The sequence below is a fragment of the Cryptomeria japonica genome, chromosome 6 (assembly GCF_030272615.1).
Source record: "Cryptomeria japonica chromosome 6, Sugi_1.0, whole genome shotgun sequence".
NCBI lineage: Eukaryota > Viridiplantae > Streptophyta > Pinopsida > Cupressales > Cupressaceae > Cryptomeria > Cryptomeria japonica.
This window is the reverse complement of record NC_081410.1, coordinates 237590840-237602793: the sequence shown is the minus strand read 5'-3', so window position 1 is coordinate 237602793 and position 11954 is coordinate 237590840.

Below are 11954 nucleotides of genomic sequence, written 5' to 3'. Positions count from 1 at the left end.
GATGGCGCCCGGCGTGCACACGGTCCTCCGAAAAATCCGCGAAACGAAGGGGGATCTGTTCGTCTCTGCACGAGGATTCCAGATCTTCAATTTCAGCCGTGTACCTGCAACCTACACACAGAAAAGCGAAGACAATTGGGGGGGTTAGGGATTAGGGGTTTGCCCTTAGGTCAAACCCCGGTTTTGGAATTAACCAAGAAATGAGAAATGCTGTAAATGTAAATGACTGTAATGTAAAACAAGTACTAGTACCTTGTTGTAAGGATGTTTGTATCCTTATATGCGAAGGTATAGATGTTGTTGTTTGTTGTATGTTGTATGTTGTAGCATGTGATCTCCTCTTCAATGGTTGAATCCTTGTCTTGAATGCAACACCTAGCCTTGAATGGAGACTTAGAATGATCAATTGCTTGAAGGAATGCTTGAATGTTTGAATGCTTGAATGTTTGAATATCGTTTTCGCGTCTTGTACACATATGTCCTTCCTCCTCAAAATGGGAGAGGAAATGTAGTTTATATACTTGTCAATTAGGGTTAAAAGACTGATTTTCCCGACCTTAGGCCGACCAGGAAATACTATTTTCCAAATTGCAAACATAAAGACCCGAAGTCCCATAGGAGACCGGGCCCAAAATAGGGCCAGGGACCAGGGCGCTGGGCGCCATGGTCTTGAAGGACCAGGGCGCTGGGCGCTCTGGTCCCACCTCCTGGGACAACAGGGTGCAAGGAGGGATCAGGCAGGGTGCTGAGAAATGCAGTTTTTGGTGTCATGAACAAGTTTTGGGGTCTCCATTCAGGTTTCGTGTTGCATCGCCATCGTGAAGACCCAAATGCAGTCGAAATTGCAAGTGTCGCAATTTTAGGACGCTACATTTAGCCCCCACTTTAGCGGGAGTATAAGCGTACGCTCATACTTCCGGTAAAGTACAAGGAAACAATATTGAAAAACTTTCACCACGTCAAGGAGGCAAGATACACCAAGCCCCCAGTGGACTAAGGATCTTACGACTTCGATTGACAAAGTAAAAGGGAAGATCACGAGGGAGAACCATGACTGTCAGTAGTAAGGTTCCCTCACTATGAGTCATGCAAGAAAGATATCAAAAAATTTCAAGGCAAAGCTAAATTTGTCAAGAAATTTTCAAGTATCTTGAAAAGATATGAACGGGATGTATGCCCCCCTACGTTAAAGCGATCGCACACGCCTCACCGGGGGTGATTGCTTTAAGGTAGTGATACATATAAGAAATGAGAAAGGAGCACGTTATCGCAAGGATTTAGCCCCCAAGTGTGAGATAATCCCAAGGATAATAGACACAAAACACAAAGCACAAGGTGACTTCGCTTTCCTCGGGGTCAGTATGTTGTATGATAATTCATGTATATCATATGTATGTATGCATAATTGTTCTTCATTCCCCAATCAAGGAAGGTCACCTAGAAGAAGGGAACACATGTGTCTTTTGAGTCAACATGAGAGAGACCAAAAGAGATCTCAATGTTTTGCATCGTCCTCAAGTAGACAACACCAAGGACAACAAATAGAAGAATGAGAATAACATATAGAAGAAGTAACAAAAGAAATAGAGGAGGAGAGAATCTGCTATGCTAATGAAACTAGTCTAGCACGTCATCTACCCCCCAATCTTGCTGATCGATATTTCGAGAAGGTAGGAAATACGCTAGAGGAGGAACATCCAACACAGCAGATGGAGCTATCACAAGATCCAAACAAGGGCTATGTTCATATCCCAAGCCGCGGTGTTCTTGTCTAGGAGCTAGGATAAGTGCTTTAGAAAATGCGTTAGATAAATGGTTATCAACATCAACATATTCATATTCACTATCAGAATGAACAGGAGTAACATTTTCATCATGAATAACATTTTCATCTATATCATCATCAAGATTTATAAAAATAGGATCTTTAACTCGCATAGGATCAAGACCATCATGCATCTTATGTTTAGGAGATTTTGGCTCAATTTCCGGCTGAGGAGAAAATGGAATAATGCTTGTTGAAGGTGTTTTTGGGGATTGCAAAGTTTGAGAGGCAGCTGCCTGAGCTCTAAGACGACGCTTTCGTCGGCGTTCACGTGCAGAACGATTTCGTCTAGTCTTAGTAGGAAGTTGAGAAGATTGAGGAGGAGGAATGTTCTCATCCTTATCGCTTGGGTGTTTAGGTTGTGGTCTCTTAGGTTGGATAATAGGAGAAGAAGAAGGTCTCTTCTCTCTATAAAAAGGAGGAGGAACTGCTCCATATAAGGGAGGAATATTCGGTTTAGGAAGGAGACCAAGTCCATCATGACGAGGAGGTATAGGTCTACTTTTAGGAAGTTTATTAGATATAGGCATAGTCACATTCATAGGAATGGGTTGGGAATCTTCTTGAGGAAAGACATTGGTTTTATCTTTCAAAGGAAGAACTTCCTTCTCAAGAATGATAGGAATGTCAAGTTTGGGTGTTCTAGGTTCACTTAGAGATATGATCATATCTTTTTTCCACTTTTGATAAGATTTGAAAAGATGATCACTTTGCGGAGGAAGAGATTGAAATTGTTTAGGCCAAAAGTAATCAATAGGAACGCTAGAAGTTCTTTCAGCTGGTTTAAAGAGACTATGATTGACAGTAACAACTTCACCATTATGGGGAAATTTCAAACACTTGTGGATAGGAGAAGCAATAGCTTTCATGGAAGATAGCCAAGGATAGCCTAGCTTCACACGAAATTGTTCGGATGATGGAATAATAGCAAAGTCCACATCAAGGGATTTGTTATGGACCTCAATAGGTAATGTAATAGAACCAATTGCAGGAGAAGAAAATGCATCAAATAATTTCACAACCACATCTGTTTTGTCATAGATCACTTGATTCAATTGCAAAGTAAAAAGAAATTCTTCAGTAATAACATTAACCATGCACGAAGGATCAATAAGCACTCCACGGCAAGGTGTGTTCTTGACTTTTGCAACTATATATAAAGGACCATCAGGTGCCCTGATAGTTTCACTAGAATCAAAGGTGATGGAACGTTCTTTAGGGATTTTCTGTTGCTCCACAAAGTTAATCACATTCGGAGTCATAGACACAAGATCATCAGGTGAGACAGAGGAATTAGTAGTATCAATCGCATTAGAGGTATGAGAAGGCAATGGATCAGTAAAAATCTGAAGATTTTGGTTAGGAGGAGCTACAGATGTATTGCCTTTATCATTCACTCCAGAAACAGAGATAGTATTATTATCAATCAAATCTTGAATTTTACCCTTTAAAGCAAAACATTTTTCAGTATCATGCCCAGGTTGACGATGAAATTGACAAAAAGATTTGTTATCAAAATAGGGTGAATTAATCTTTGCAGTATCTATTTGCCTTATAGGAGGGAGAGTGAGCACATTTTGTTCCAATAACTTATTCATAATACTATGCAATGATTCATTCAAAAGAGTAAACTTTCTTTCTTTCTTGAAAAACTTAGAAATAGGAGACACACCTGATGCTGCATTCACATTGTTGTTGATGATGTTTTCATTGAATTTAATGGACTCTCTGTTCGGTTTAAACTTCCCAAATGGTTGTTGACTACTATCACCCTTATCACTCGGAGCCATAGGATGTGATTGTTCCATTTGACTCACAGTCAGTTGATAATTGTGAAGAGTTGCGCACAACTGTTGGAAAGAAGTAAACTCAGAAAACAAGAGTTTTTCTCTAATGTCTTTTTGTAAATTAGAAATAAAGATTCTTTGAATATCATTGTCATGCACTGGAAAAGAAATTTGAGCATGCAAATGTTTATATCTACCAATGAAATCAGTCACTTTTTCTTTAACACCTTGTTTACAATGCATTAAATCAATCAAAGTAACTTTAGGACTTATATTGTTTTGAAATTGTTGAATGAAAGCATTTGCAAGTTGTTCAAAAGAAGTAATAGAATAGGAAGGCAACGAGCAATACCATTGTAGGGCTTTGTCTCTTAATGTTCTAGTAAACAGTTTTGCAAGCAACCTTTGGTCATAAGCAAAATCAGTACATATTGTTTGAAAGGTCTTAACATGTGTTAGAGGATCACCCTTACCATTATAAAGCTCCAAATGCGGAATTTCAACATGTTTAGGGGGAATAGCTCGAACAATATCAAGAGAAAGTGGGCTCGCAACATCAAATGTGGGCACACTAAACTTAGATTGATTCATGGAGGCAATTTGTTGTTGTAAAGAAGAGACAGTTTGTGCAAGATTGTTAATGGTCGCTTCAGTCGAAGAGTTCATATTAGACGTGTTAGATTGTGATGGAGGTGTTATGTTATTGAAAGAAGGTAGAGAGTAAGGTGGTGGGACACTATGATAGTTAGTCATAGGAGATGATTGGACAGGAGGAACACTACAAGGAGGAATGGAATGGTTAAATGAATTGCCCCCTTGCGTCATGTTCATTTGTGGAGATATAAGAGGAACATTCACTGAAGGAATGAATGAAGAAGTTGGATTGAATGAAGGAAGAGGGTTGATTGAAGAAGAAGGATTGCCCCCATGATTAGTGATCATAGGAGGAATGTCTTGTATTGAAGTAGTCATTATGTTTGATGTAAAAGTAGGTATACTAGCAATAGGAGTCGTCAAAGGAATAGAATGATTGTCTTGAGTAGGAGGTTGTGTATAACCTAAGGTTTCGGCACAACTTTTCATAGGCATCACATTTGAATCCACAATGTGTGCAATACCACGCAAAATATCAATTCCATTCTTATCACTTTGAAGCATACGTTTTAGACCCTCAATTAAAGGAAGAGCTTGACTATCAGGGTATTCTTGAGACATCCATTGTCGAAAATCATCAAATTGGTTATCCAATTTTGAAAGTTGTTCTACAGAAACCTCATGGAGAGCTTCTTCATCATTAAGAGGATTAGAGGAATTACCCATGTCCTCGTTAAAAAGACCATTCAAATTAGGTTCCATCTCCTCAGTAATTAAACCTTGGAAGGACTTAATTCTAAGGCTTCGTCTAACGGGAATAGTGTAAGTAGGGCTTATTGTTGTAAAACTCATGCACTAAAGAGAGAGAGAAGATTTTTGAATTTTAGAGGTAGCAAATTTCAATAAAATCAGCCAATCTCCTAGATTTAAGCTGTAAAATGCAATCAGGACAATCTCCCGAAATTTTGGAAAAAATGTCCGGGACCGTGGCGCTCGGGGTGCACACGGTCCTCGCAACTTTTTTCGAAATTTGCAGGGATGAAAGTTATGATGATTTTACAGCTAACCTGAAAAAATTGAGTGATTTTACGATCTGTAGATAGGCCAAATTAAAGTTGCAATCTCAAAATTGAACCCTACCAAGATTGTTGAAAAAATGTAAAATTTGAATTTTGAAAAAGAGAGGGAAACTGAAATTTTGAATTTTATAATTTTAGAGGGAATGCCAAAAGCAATGCAAGTTTTGAAATTTTAAAAGTTGACTCGATTTCATGCAAAATTCGAATTTGAAAGTGGAAATCAAGGTTGTTACAATTAAACACTTAATTTCAAAAGTCACAAACTGCAAAAATTTGAATAAAGCACTGAAATTTCGAATGAATGCCAACACACTTTTCAGATTTAGGACTGTAAGAAACACAATTTTGATACAAATTTCAATTTCAACAATTTTTGAATGATTAGAAGCCTCAATCCAAGCAATCGCTAGACCAACTTTGACTGTAATTTTGAAGGTGTTAAAATTGATAAAATCAACCAAAATTCTGAATTTTAGCAGAAAAATACAGTAAGATCTAGCTCCCGAAATTTCGGAAAAAATGTCGGGGACGATGGCGCTCAGGGTGCACACGGTCCTCGCAACTTTTTTCCAAATTTTCAGGGATGAAAGATATTGTGATTTTATTGCGGAATCCAAAGTTACAGCCGATTTGGAGATGCTTTGATCAGTGAAATTGTCGGACAAAGGTTGAATCAAGAGGGTTTCAAAAATTAGGGTTTTGACACTTAAACCACTTAATTTTCAAAATTAAAGCACAGATATGATTTGACAATTTGCAGTAGAAGGGTAGATCTAAAACAAGCATTAACAATTAAACATTTCGCAAGCTCAATTATTAAAAAGAAAATTTAGGGTTTTTATGCAATTAACCTCTAAAATTTGCAAAAGATCAAACATGGAAATGTAATCAAGGAATCCAATTTTCAGATCTAACTATGAATAATCAGAAAGGATGTTCACGTCGGGTTCACCAAAATGTAAAGCGAAAAAATCGAACCCTAGTCGTTCTCCCCTCCCCAACTCCGAGGAGAGAGAAGGGAGAGTCACTAGGGTTGATGGTTTTCACTTAGGAGAGACTTTACATTCAAAAGAGGGGTTGAAACCCACAAGATCCAATCCCACGCAATGCAAGATTGGATTCTATATGAGTTTCAAGGGTTGTGATAGCAAGGATACCCTCTTTTGTAAAGAATGTAGATAGAAAGATTGACCTAGGAATGCATGTAAAGTAGGAAGATTCGCTTATAAACGGAGATAGGGGTATGATATGAAGCTGCGGATATGGAATTAGCAGTGAAATGTCAAGACGGTGTTGTTCTGCAAATTTGAGCGAAAGTTGACGGGATGATGGCGCTCGGCGTGCACACGGTCCTCCGAAAAATCCGCGAAACGAAGGGGGATCTGTTCGTCTCTGCACAAGGATTCCAGATCTTCAATTTCAGCCGTGTACCTGCAACCTACACACAGAAAAGCGAAGACAATTGGGGGGTTAGGGATTAGGGGTTTGCCCTTAGGTCAAACCCCGGTTTTGGAATTAACCAAGAAATGGGAAATGCTGTAAATGTAAATGACTGTAATGTAAAACAAGTACTAGTACCTTGTTGTAAGGATGTTTGTATCCTTATATGCGAAGGTATAGATGTTGTTGTTTGTTGTATGTTGTATGTTGTAGCATGTGATCTCCTCTTCAATGGTTGAATCCTTGTCTTGAATGCAACACCTAGCCTTGAATGGAGACTTAGAATGATCAATTGCTTGAAGGAATGCTTGAATGTTTGAATGCTTGAATGTTTGAATATCGTTTTCGCGTCTTGTACACATATGTCCTTCCTCCTCAAAATGGGAGAGGAAATGTAGTTTATATACTTGTCAATTAGGGTTAAAAGACTGATTTTCCCGACCTTAGGCCGACCAGGAAATACTATTTTCCAAATTGCAAACATAAAGACCCGAAGTCCCATAGGAGACCGGGCCCAAAATAGGGCCAGGGACCAGGGCGCTAGGCGCCATGGTCCTGAAGGACCAGGGTGCTGGGCGCTCTGGTCCCACCTCCTGGGACAACAGGGTGCAAGGAGGGATCAGGCAGGGTGCTGAGAAATGCAGTTTTTGGTGTCATGAACAAGTTTCGGGGTCTCCATTCAGGTTTCGTGTTGCATCGCCATCGTGAAGACCCAAATGCAGTCGAAATTGCAAGTGTCGCAATTTTAGGACGCTACAAATATGTTAACAACTTATTCAGCCCCCCCCCCCCCTTCCTCTCAATTTTTCACTGGTTATCCTAACAATTGGTATCAGAGCTTTGGTCCTCTTTTGCAGAATCTTAACCGCTTGAGGTAGATCCTATGGCAACTAATCCACTGGCAACTATCTTCAAAAGAGAAATCCCTAAGCTTGATGGAATAAATTATGGGATATGGAAAATCCGAATGGAGACTCATCTTAGATGTCTTGGCAAGGATATTTGGGAGATCACTGAGAAAGGATACACACCTTATGATCCAGCATCTGGCAATCCTGCTCCTGCAGACCTGGACAAGAATATTGAAAATGATTGCAGAGATAGAGAAGCCCTCTTGTGTGCACTTACTAATCAACAAATCATGGGATTGACTGATAAATCATCTGCAAAGGTTATGTGGGATAAATTGCAAACTCCGAATGAAGGTGACCCTACTGTCAAAATTGCTAAACTTAATGGCTACCGGGTGAGATATGAGAACTCGAAGATGGATGACAATGAAAGAATTGCTACGTTTATGGAAAGAGTAAATGAGATTGTTATGGGAATTCAATGTTGTGGAGGATTTCAGAGTGAAGATGAAATAGTTTCCAAAGTCTTGAGAGCCCTTCCACCGGCTTACAAGATGAAGGCAAATGCAATTAATGAGTTGAGAACAATGGCAAACACTTCAGTTAATAGAGACATTCTAATTGGGAAATTATCTGCTTTTGAGCTTGAAGAATTTGGACCTTTTGGAGCTGCAAAATCTGAACCTGCTTTTCATGCATCATCATCACAATCTACCAGCAAGAATGATTGGAAAGCCTTATATGCAAAGGAATTGGAAGATGTGAGGAAAGAGGATGAATAATTTGAGCAACTGGAAGCCTTATTTGCTAGAAGAGTACCTAAAGGACCAACAAGAAGTAAGTATGAAGGAAAAGCACCTTTTAAATGTTTTGCATGTAATAAGATTGGCCATTTTACATCTAGATGTCCCAAAAGGAATGCAAGATTTGAGGAAAGAGTTAAGAAATCATTTAAGCCTAACTAGAACAGATATAGATTCAAGAAAAGTAAACAATGCTACATAGCAGATGAGGAAGGAGTAAGTGACGACTCTGGGGATGAACTGACAAAAGACTCTACTAGTGGATCCGACAATGGAAAGGAATGGGTGTTCTATGCTTTAAAGGAAGATGAACCGGAACCGGCTATCATGAATGAAGAAAAGGCCCTGGCAGCAAAAGTTGAAGATAAGGCAATGGGTAATTGATAGTGGATGATCACATCATATGAGTGGAGATAAAAGAAAAATTTTGTCCCTGCAAGAATACAATGGCAGTCAAATCAGATTTGGAGATGACAAAGCATGTATGATCAAAGGTAGAGGTACTATTTCTCTAGATGGTAAGAATAATATTGACAATGTCTATTATGTAGAATGTTTAAAGCATAATCTTTTGAGTGTTGGTCAATTGGTGGATAAGGGTTTCCAACTTTAGTTTAAAAATAGAAAATGCAAAATAATTAACAAGACTGGTTTGGAGATTGCAACTGGTATTCAGACTGGAGGTAACATCTTTCACTTGAACATTGGTAATAAGACATGTTTGATTGCTAATGTTGATGAGAATTGGTTATGGCATAAGAGGTTGTGTCATGTTAATTTTGATTGTATTGTTAAGATCAATTCAACTAAGGCAGTTAGAGATATACCTAAGATTATAAAGCCTCATAATCCGGTATGTAAGGAATGTCAATTGGGAAAGCAAGTTAGAACTTCTTTTAAGAGCATACATGATAAATCTAATTATGCACTTGATTTGATTCACACTAACTTATGTGGTCCTGCAAGGACTAGAAGCTTTCAAGGTGATAGGTATTTCATGCTGATTATTGATGACTATTCTAGGATGATGTGGATGACTTTTCTTAGGGAGAAGTCTGAAGCCTTTGAGAAATTCAAGATCTTTAAAGCAAAGGTTGAAATAGAAAATGGATTAAAAATCAAATGTCTAAGATCAGATCAAGCGGTGAGTTAACTTCTCATGAATTTAACAGTTATTGTGAGACAAATGGAATTAGGAGACAGTTATCTGCACCTCGGACTCCTCAACAGGATGGAGTAGTGGAAAGAAAGAACATAACCATTTTGGATTTAGCAAGATCTATGATGATGGAATCCGAATTGCCTCACATTTACTGGAGAGAAGCAGTGAGTACAACAGTCTACACATTCAATAGAGTTCACATCAAAGGTGAAACCGGTAAGACCCCTTATGAATCATAGTTTGGACATACACCTACTATTAAATATTTCAGAATTTTTGGAAGTAAATGCTATATCAAAAGAGATGATTCAATTGGAAAGTTTGATCCTAGATGTGATGAAGGGATATTTCTTGGTTATTCAATCCAAAGCAAAGCATATAGATGTTATAACAAAAGTTTGCAAAAAATTGTGGAGAGTGCTAATGTGAAAGTGGATGAGTAATACAAAAATCAATCTATATCATATTACAGGGAACCGGCAGTAGAAATGATCATAACTGAACCGGGAATGCCTCAACCAGTACAGGAAACTAAAACAATTACACCGGTATAGTCTGAAAAATTTAACTGTGACTGATGATCAGAGCAGTGAACTTGAAGTTCAGAAGACATCAAGGTATGTAAGGTTAAATCATTCTAAAGATAAAATAATTGGAGATAGGAACAAGGGAATTATGACAAGAAGAAGACTGGCAAATGAAGAGGTATGTATTACTTCTCTAATTGAACCGACATCATTTATTGAAGCTTGTAAAGATGAACATTGTTTAAAAGTTATGGAAGATGAATTAGTTCAGATAGAGAAGAATGAGACTTGGACTTTAGTTCCCCGACCTAAAAATAAGAATGTTATTGGAACTAAATGAGCTTTTAGGAATAAACTGAATGAGGATGGTCAAGCAAGGCTAGATTGGTTTGTAAATGATATTCTCAAAAGGAAGGAAATGATTATGGTGAAACTTTTGTACCTGTAGCTAGAATTGAAGTTGTTAGACTATTTCTTGCCTATGCAGCTTATAAGAACTATTAGGTTTATAAAATGGATGTTAAATGTGCATTTTTGAATGGTGAACTTGAGGAAGAAGTATACATTGAGCAACCTGGTGGATTTTCACTGGCAGATGATAAAGATATGGTTTGCAGATTGAAGAAAGCTTTATATGGATTGAAACAAGCTCCTAGAGCTTGGTATGCAAGGTTGGATAAATATCTTTTGAAGCTTGGTTTTACTAAAGGTAGTGTTGATAGTAATTTATATTATAAGATCACTGATAATGATATTCTGATTATTGAATTATTTATTGATGATCATTTTTGGAGGAGAAGATAAATTGTGCATGGAATTTTCTAATAATATGAAAAATGAATTTGAAATGTCCATGATTGGTGAGATGAAATTTTTCTCAGGTTTGCATATTACTCAAACTGACAAAGGCATATTTATCTATCAAACTAAGTGTCTAAGGAAATTGTTGAAGAAGTTTGGTATGGATAATTCCAAACCGGTAAGTACTCCTATGGTGACAAGTGAGAAATTATCTATCAAGAATACTTCTACACTAGTAAATCCGACAAGGTATAAATCTATCATTGGCGGCTTGTTATATCTAACTTAGACTAGACCGGATATTATGAATGCAGTAAGTATTGTTTCAAGATACCAAAGTAATCCTAAAGAAAATCATGAATGTGCAGTAAAGAGGATATTCTGACATTTGCAAGGAACGACAGAATATGGCTTATGGTATTCTAGAAATGATGATTTCACTTTATGTGCATATACTGACTCGGATTGGGTAGGAGACTGGTGATAGGAAGAGCACTTCTGGTGGATCTTTCTTTCTTGGAAAGAAACTAGTTTCATGGATTAGCAAAAAACAATCATGCATTTCTTTATCTACTGCAGAAGCTGAGTATGTTGTAGCAGCAACTAACTGCACTCAAGTCTTGTGGATGAAGCAAATGTTGAAGGATATTTGGGTAAATTGTCGTGAACTAGTAGTTATGTACTGTGATAACTCTGCAGCTATTGACATGTCTAAGAATCCGATATTTCACTCTAAGACTAAACATATATCAATAAAGTATAACTTTCTGAAGGACAAGGTAGAAGGAAAGGAAGTCAAATTGGTTTATGTGAACACTAAAGAACAGATTGCAAATATATTCACTAAACCACTATCTAAGGAATCATTTGAGTATTTGAGAGATAGGTTAGGGGTTTTTGCCCCTCCGGTAGAGACTTGATTGATGCAGTTTGTCATCAGTCTGACATGCATTATCAAAGATACTATTCATTCTAGCGCTGATGAGGGGTACTACTACTCAAGGGGAGTAGTAAGCTTTGAGATTCAAAGATTTACATTCTTGCTTTGATATTTGTGTCAAATTTCTGGCATTGATGTCAAAGGG